The 9,231-nt window shown below is 34.2% G+C and overlaps 1 long non-coding RNA gene across 1 annotated transcript; it reads left to right on the plus strand.

Annotated features, from left to right (window-relative positions):
• The first annotated feature begins 536 nt into the window (after positions 1-536).
• Positions 537-7,955, plus strand: LOC110475074 (uncharacterized). Its single transcript, XR_002466206.2, has 3 exons — positions 537-565; positions 1,272-1,467; positions 7,839-7,955. It is a non-coding gene; the product is annotated as an uncharacterized LOC110475074 (long non-coding RNA).
• Positions 7,956-9,231: the final 1,276 nt, after the last annotated feature.

Genomic DNA, 9,231 nt, shown 5'->3' on the forward strand with positions numbered 1-9,231 from the left:
TCCAGCTAAGAGGTCTTTGAAATAGATTTTTTGTTTTTCTTAATCAAATATACAATCCATATATATTGAAAGCAAATGTTTTGACTTTTTAATGTATAAAACAGAAGGATATTTTCTGTCATTTGATATTTATAGGTAGTTCCTGTAACTACAATAATCATGCCATGGAATTTAAAATTAAAAAAAATAAAACTGAATTCTTCCCTTTTCACTTTTCAGTGATTTTTCAATTTCTTATACAACCAAGAAAAAAAAAAAAAAAGAAATTTCAAAAAGCCCTCAAAACCCAGCAGAGCTTTAGTATCTTTTCTTTAAAAATGTCAAAGAATTATATTTTTTTATTTTAGAGACAGGAATGAAAACTAAGTTGACAGATATTGCCACTATAACATGTCTTCTATAGTCATCTCAAGTGAATGCTTATCATTCACACTTTTATAGTTCTAACATAGCTCAACATATGGTAAGATATTGTGACACACTTGCATGACTCATAAGTCAGGGTTCTGACATGTAAAACAGGAATCAAAGATCACAATTCTCTTCAAGAAACACAGGGTACAAGGTAAGATGTTTTTTAAAATTTATTTCATTTTCCTAGGCAATTTGATTCTAACAAAGTTATTCACAAACTGCCATTTAGTTTACCATTGCACCCTTTTTTATAACAAAAACTCTGACAAGTCTCAGTATTTCTTATTTTTTCTCAGGCAGAAGAAGACACTTCATCACTCATAACCTGCATGCAGCTAACTTTTTATTTCAATGCAGCTGTTTAAGGACAAATATAAAATGATTTTGCTAAGCTTTCGTAAACGTCCTAGGTCTCCTGGTTTCACAAGAAGAAATTATTTAGAGTCATGAGTTTTGTAACTCAAGACTGAATCCTAAATATCTTTAAAGATATATATTTTATACCTCATAATTGCATTCATTTAGCCTTGAAAATGGTGAATTTTTGTTTACAAATCACAAGAAGCTAAGTTTTTCAGCAGAATGCTTTACTTAGTGTATGAGCTTTGGCTGTTGGGACCCAATATGAGTCTCAGCAGAAAGGAAAATATAATCCAGCTATATAAACCAGTTATGGTTTCTCACAACAACATTTTAAGTTATGTAATATTAACTAGTAACCAATGACATTAAAATTTTTAAAATCCTTTCTTTTACAAGACACATAGTTCAAAAATACTGAATGCTGTATCATCATTATTAAGGATCTGACTGATATTTTCTTGTCAAAAAGGACAATAAAAGTGTTTAACTTCCAGGTGGGCAAGTTTTGGACTGCTTAGGAGACTGGTGAGAGAGTCCCTTGGGAAGAAATGCTGAAGAGCAAAGTAGCCTGGGAAGGCTGGACAATTGTCAAGAAGGAAATATTAAAGGGGCAAGAGTAGGCCATCACCTTGTGCCAAAAGATGAGCCAATGGAGAAGACCAACCTGGCTGGAACTCGGGGGAAAAAAAGGTACATTTATGACCTTCAGAAGAAGAGGCAGGCAGCTCAGGATGATTACAATAATATTATGAGGTTATAGAGGGAGAAAATTGAAAGGGCCAAAGCTCAAATAAGAATTAATCTGGCAACATCTATAAAAGACTGTAAAAAAATTTCTACAAATAGATTAGTAGCAAAAGGAGGGCAAAGAAGAATCTCCATCCTTTATTGGGAGTGTGGAAAAAGACAGTGATAAGGGATGAGGAAAAAGTTTTCTTTGACTTGGTCTTTAATAGTAACACTAGTTGCTCTCCAGCTGCCCTGCTTCCTGAGCAGGAAAACAGGAACATGAGGACAACGAAGCTCCCATAATCAAAGGGGAAATGGTCAATGACCAGCTGATGATTTTGCTTAATATCTTGACTTTCTCTTAATGAATGAATTCTACTTTTTCAGGCAATAAGATATATCAAGGTGATCTGAAAAACACCTTGAAAAATATGCAACTATTTACCTGAAAGTTAAAAACAAAGATTACAAATCAGTATTTTAAATGGAACCTTACTGTATTTTTTGTGTGCCTGTGACCAAAAATCCTGAAAGAAAAACAAGTATTGTACAAGGAGTTTTCTAGGTTTTTCAGAGGGTTGTCATGCTTTTTAAAAAATAGTTCAATATTGTTCCAGAAATTGGATCTAGAAATACAGAATCTGTCCGATCTGTACATTTAGCATAGAAATCTGTACATCTGTAGTGGAAGGTATTTGTCAACACAATTAGAAATTCAGGAATGAATCACAGAAAGGGTCAGCAAGCAGCTCACAGTCAATTTGAGCTACCAAATTCCCCCTAGAATTAAAGATTTTCCTACCTAACTCTAAGAACAGATTTATCTTCTTTATATGAACACAACAGAATGTAGTTGTTTAAATAATCCATGGCATTTAGAACAACTATGATGAAACACAAGCTTTTTACCATGCATGTGTTACTATGAATAAGGCAGTGCAGTCCAAACAGAAATTCAGGTGTATTGTAAAAAATTACCAGGCAACTAACCTGCCACCAGAAAAGCTGCAAAGATACATTTACTAGAATACAGCCAACACATATCATTTTTTTGTTTATCAGAACTGTTCTAAATGGCTAAAGTTCATTATTGAACAATTACTTATTGCTATAAAATAGTATAAATAAATAAAATTTAAAATTTATTTTATCACTGTACATTTTTCATTAGAATTTGTATATCATCTTTGTTGGGGAAATTTGCACTGTAGTACTCCAATTTTCTATCTTAATTTCTTCCCAGGTATATTTTGAATAACAAAAGCTTAATTTTTTTCCTTGCCTGTTTTTGTTTGTTTGTTTTTGTTTTTGTTTTGTTTTGTTTTTGGGGGGTTGGTTTTTTTTTGTTTTTTGTTTGTTTGTTTGTTTTTTGTTTTGTTTTGTTTAGATTAAATCCAGAAGCTATACTTCTCTTCAAGTCTGGCTGGAGTCCCTGGCCACTTTACTGACACTTTTCAGAACAAAATATCTGTGCAAAAATTATCTATATCTATGCAATAAAATAAATCTGCTGCATTTCCCAGTGCAGTCAGAGGAAATGGCACTTTTCAAGAAACCATACAGTATGCACAAACATGAGCTCTAATTTTATATGGTCATATGCCAGAACTAGGATAGTAAATCAAATAACCTGGCATCAGCCAGCTCTCAAAAATTGTTTGTCACTGCAGTTAAATGAAAAAATAAATTTCTAGGTATTTTCTTTCTTGAGCCATCTATAAGCACAAGTACCTAGCCTTCTTATTCATTTTTCCATGATTTTTCATTTTTCTTATGGTTTAACAATAATAAAATACATCAAGTTATTATACATTTCCTCTTCAATCTCTAATATCAATATTAAAACAAAATGTCCTCTTTAAACTCTATTTTAGAGTATGGTGAGCTTTTCCAGAATTTTCCTCTGTGCTATCTGCATATTCAGTAGTATTTTTTTTTCATTGTTTTTCATTTATGTTGAAGTCAAATGAGAGACTAGGTATAACCTAATCATTAGTGGTACTGTCCTTGTAAAAATAAAAAAAAGAGACAATTTTCCCATATACTGGCACATATATTTATACAAACATATAATTAGGTTTTTGTACAAAATAATCTGGTTAAGACCCAAATAATTATCCTGTCTCATTCTTGTTACTTATGGATCTCTTTAACAATACTAATTTTATTTCATGCACCACAGTGCCTTTTGTATCACTCAAATTAGTACAGTTCCTACATAGCTTTTATCCATTCTCTCATTGCTATAATAATTTAGGAACAGGTCTTCTAAATCAATGATAGTTTATCCTCTTGGTAAATAAGGCACATTATTACTTGCAATCTCTAATGGTCATAATAATTTCTTGATTTTTTTCCAAAATGTGATGAGTTGGCTTTGTTCTCTGCTATGCAGCTCTCTGAATGTACTCTAGTTTTTAATTTCCCATATCTTTCTATTTTAATATCATTCTTCATAGTACATTCTCCAACAGTTTGAAAATCCTATCCATTTTCCATCACATTCAGTTTTTTAGGTAATTTCCTTTGCTTAGCAAATTCTTCTTGTTTTGTTATCTTGAATTTGTTTTCGGTAGAGTTCTTTTAATGTTTGTTTGTCCTATTTTTAAATTTTCCTTCTATTTCTATTTTATAATAGGGGATTCCAATTACTCCCCCAAATTGCAATAAGAGATCTCATTCATAGATGCATTACAAATGTCTCTCTGCTTTTCTTTTAATAAACTCTATTAAAAGCACCTTTCCATCTATTTTACATGAAGCTAAGTACCTCTCATATCTTTAATAGTTATAGAGTTAGTCTCCTCTGCTTGAATTAACTGAGCAGTATTAAAATCAGGTAATGCTTCAGAAATAGCTGCTTTAGAAATATGACTGCCTCTAAATGTCTTCTTTTCTGCTGCCACCCATTTATTACACATTTCAAGTGAATTTTAAATCTTCAACATTTCCAAATACTTTTGAGTCTAGTGAAATGTTTCAAGACTCCAGTCTTCTTTTCCAGTTCTTATTTTTTCTTGCTTTTGATGCTGTGAATTGCTCTATAATCAATGAAGAAAAAGTGTCTAAGAATAGTAGGGTACTTTGAGACTCACCAGATTTCAAACTGATCAGCACTGTGAAGGATGGGCCATTGCATCTTATAATGTTTATTTGACAATTAGTTCAAGATTACATGCATTTTGAATAAGAGTGAAAAGGGGGAGCTTGGGAAATAGCATCCTGACAGCCTCACTTCTGTGACTGGGAACAAAACCTCCTGGAGTCTATGCTAAGGCACAAGGTTATGATTCGAGACAATCAGCGTGTTTTACCAAGGACAAGCCCTGCCTGACCAACCCAGTGGCCTTTAATCATGGAGTGACCACACCAGTGAACAAGGCTTTGGAGGGACCTATGCAGGTTTTCAGTGGTTTAAGGGGGCTTATAAGCAAGATAGGGACAAATTTTTTCTCATGTCCTGTCACACTAGAATAAGGGGTAACAGTTTTAAACTAAAAGAAGGCAGATTTAGACAAGATGTAAGAAAGAGTTTGTTTTTTGTTTTTTTTTTACAGTAGCTGTTGTCAAACACCAGAACAGATTATCCACAGACATTAGAGTTGTCCCATTCCTGGAAACATTTAAAGTCAATTTGAACAGCACTTTGAAAAACATGTTCTAGTTGAATGTCCATGTTTATTGCAAGAACCTTTTAAAGGCTCCTTCCAGCCCAGCTAGTATAAGACTAAATAGTCTTCCATGGAATCTTAATTTAGGCATGTTGTTAAACAACTACCTCACCAAAATTTTAGGTAATTTGCCCCATGGAGGTAATTCAGTTTATCTAACATAAAGGTATTTGTTGAGTCAAAGGAGGAACTCCTCTGAAGACAAGCAGACAGCCATACAGTCCATCCAGATAAGGCAGCTGCCTTTTTTTTTATATTCAATATATGTTCTGATTTTGGCTGGAGAAGAGTAGTTAATTTTCTTCAGAGTATTTATTATAGGCTTGTGTTTTGGATTTGTGTTGAAAACCGTTGATAATGGACCTTCTTGTTATTGCTGAGCAAGGCTTACACAGAGCCAAGGCCTTTTCTGCTTCTTTCACCACCCCACCAGTGAAGCGGCTGGAGGTACACACAAAGTGTGGAGAAGACATAGACCTCAACTGATCAAAGGAATATTCCAGATGATATGGCATCATGCTCAACAGATAAAGATGGGGAAAGAAGATGAAAGAGAAGAATGCTCAGAGCCCTGCTTTCCTGGAGATGGATGGACACCTGCCTGGCCATTTGAAACAGTGAATTCATTTCTTGCTTTGCTTTGCTTGAGCACATGGCTTGTATTTTACCTATTAAGATTAACCCAGGATTTTTCTCACTTTCAGTCTTCTGATCCTCTCCCTAATCCTGCTAGTAAGTAAGTGTGTGGAGTTGAGCTGCCAGCTGAGGTTAAAGCATGACAATGTGTATGAAATCTTCAAATTATATCTTTTCAAAAAGAAACTCAGAAACTCAGTTAATTAGATCAACTATCTACCTATTTTTACTACAGGAAAATTACAGGAAATTTGCACCTCAACCTTCTTGGAACTCAGTCCATATAATCCTCTTCAATACAAGAGTGGAGAAAAGCACTTTTTGCCTAATAATCTACTATATTATGCATTCATTTATAGAGGTTCTTCTAAGACTTAATAATTTCCATTAAGTCAAAAGTGGGCAACCACAATTGCATAGAGTTTTGTCCTACTTACTTTTTGTTAACATCAGGCCACAGTTCAGTCCTGTGTGTATACACCACAAGACCAACCAGAGGAGACAGCCTGATTAATAGTACATACAGAGGAATCCTAATTATTCAGGACTCATAGTTCCAAATTTGCTTACAGAACCCCTTTTTCTTTTTAAATAGCCATCTAACTAGTTTGATATTAAATTTTAAAATTAGAGAAAAATTGTCCATCTCAGGAAAAAAATCACATCTCAAACATGTTGGCAAACAAAAATAAGTACATAAAACATTTTCAGAATAATAAAAATTAGGTACTTGAGTAGATGTCCAATGAATTCAAGTACTTATTGTTTAAGTAGTTGCTGAAAACAGTTGAACTATGCTTCTCCTCATAATTTAAGTGGCATGTAGGGACACCAGAGTCTATGTCTACCAATGTCAGGTAAATATTCTGTTTCAACTTCTCTTCTTTTCTTGACTTTTCAAATTTCCTACAACAATCTGTTAAATACAGTTTATGATAAAGAATTTTTAAGATATTTTTTGCACAAGATACCTTTTTTATCATTAAATAGCCTCAGTGTTCCTGTGTTTTGAGGTAGTGACTTTTTATAATTTTATAAAACTTACTTTAAATTATGATTTTTCCATTATTCTCATCATGCTTATCATGCTTCAGCACACGTAATGCATATTGTACTCTCCAGTCTTCAGTAATAGGATGTATTTTACAAGTCACAGTATGCTTTGCTGCAAGACTTATTTACTACTACTCCTCTGTATACTGTATGCAGGTCTATAGCACTAAAATTAACATATGTAATATGAAAACCTCTACTGCAGATAAGATCACATTGTCTGTCACTCAAATATTGATTTGAGTGAAATTGGTAAAAGTTAATAAAAATCCCCTTTTGTTGCCAACCAACCAATCAATCAGCCAACCAACTTAAACATTCTCTTAACTTTGGAAGATTTGGAAGGAAGCATCAAATGATTCAGGGGCTAACATTACTGTCTTTCTCACTTTTTGTGACATCTGCTGAATTTGACTATCTGCAAGTCATAACACTTTTTACCACTTTTGCATAATGTTTTTGGAACAATATGAAGCATCATTAGTGTATTTCAGTTCCAAATGTTATTGTCTCATGTTGCTTTATTACCATAATAAACTTGTGAATCATAGTAACTAACACAGTAGGTCTCCCGCAGTGAATTCATTTTCATATCCTCTTTTGTTATCATAAATGTGATACAGAAAATTGTAAAGTCAGCAGTTCTATGCAGCTTATTAATAAAGCACATTACAGGAATGCATTAAAGCCTCAACAGCTGTATTATAATGAAACACTCAACTTATAATTACAATTATGCTAACACTTAATAATAATTTGGCCTCTGTGTCTGTAACCCATTTGCTCAATAGGAGATTGGGTCTTGTCAGAAGTATCCATTCCCTCAGCAGGTGACCTGGTTGCAAACATAACAGAGTTTAAACAGAGCATGAAGTTAGTAATGGCATAAAAAGGGCAGATCTGCAGGTGGGGTTACCATCTGTGAGTTGGAAAACGTGAAATAATGAGCTATATGGGCTTCTTTCTTCGCAGAGATCAGCTATCCAAGGGTGAAAAGAGGAGAAACAAAGATAATGGATGAGAGAGAAAACTAAGTAGACAGATGAAGAAATTACCTGACCTTCCATACACAGCTTTCTACCATTAACAATACATAGGACTACAATGTCAAGAATAAACAAGTATTTATATGTGTCCCAGTAATACTACCACATTTCTTCTGAAATGGAAAATTATTCTGAGAGTACTAGGAAATTATTTTTGAAGTCAAACTTTCTCTTCAAGGACAACAGCAGGGATCTTGGAGATAGGTAAACAATTGTCCATTACAGCTTCTTGGTTTCCAACAGGAAAAAGTATTGATACACTGTAACCTTAATCAGGAAACAGCAGCAGAAGTCAACCCACAAAGATATCCTTACAGTGTAGAGATGGAGCTGAGCGGTCTGGAAATGTTTCCAGTTGGTAAGAGATTATTTACAAGAAAACAGCACTTCTCTATGAAAATGAGTACTTTGCATCCAGGAAATTAAAGGAACAGACACAACCCAAGTTAGTACGCATTGTTATTACCATTCCTACCAAATTCCAGACACAGAGGTGATGCATCATGAGATGAAGTTGCCATTCCTATTGCTGTACAAGCCCATAATCTAGATCCAGGCTGCATCTGCTTTGAGATTCAGAATGGGGAGATAAAGAAGATTCCTACTTCCAGGAGGATTGCCTTTACATGGAATTATCCTTCCCCAGCATTGCAGACAGGCTTACTGTGTTCATATTGTGCAGAAATATATACATTGTGAACTCTTTCAGGCAAGGTGTAGAAATAATGACTACAGATATCTTCCTGTACTTGATTCTACAATGACTCTGACCTCTTCAACGAAGGTCTTTCATACCTTGTGGAAGAGCAACTGAAAGTTACTGGAGCCTTATCAACTCCTGGTCTATTATTAGTTAGACAAAAATGTCCCTTCCATATTCTTCCTCCAAGGTATAATATAGTCAGGTGGATTTATGCCTTCTCAGTATGGGTACATGGCATAGGAAGAGGAGCCTACCTCAAGCGGAATGTATCCTTTGCAGAATCTTCTATTGCAGCTATTGGCAGGACGGAAATGGAAAAATTCAGCTCAGCCTGAAATACTGGTGAATCTCTGACTAACAAAAGGAAAAGCTGACATCTTGCTCTAATTAAAAACAAACAAACAAACAAACAAAAAAACCCAAACAGAAACAATTAAGAAGGTGTTTTCTGCTCCTTCCTTTGAATTTTTCTTGGAAAAATTTAGGACGATGAAACTGGTTTAGAGCAGATCTAGAAGAGCATGAGAAACCAATGTGGGAGGTCAGGAGATTTGAAGTATTTAATTTGAAATAAATAGAAGTTTCTCACTGAAACAGCATTAAGTGTATAACTAAA

Source organism: Lonchura striata, chromosome 2 (genome assembly GCF_046129695.1).
Source record: "Lonchura striata isolate bLonStr1 chromosome 2, bLonStr1.mat, whole genome shotgun sequence".
Classification (NCBI taxonomy): Eukaryota; Metazoa; Chordata; class Aves; order Passeriformes; family Estrildidae; genus Lonchura; species Lonchura striata.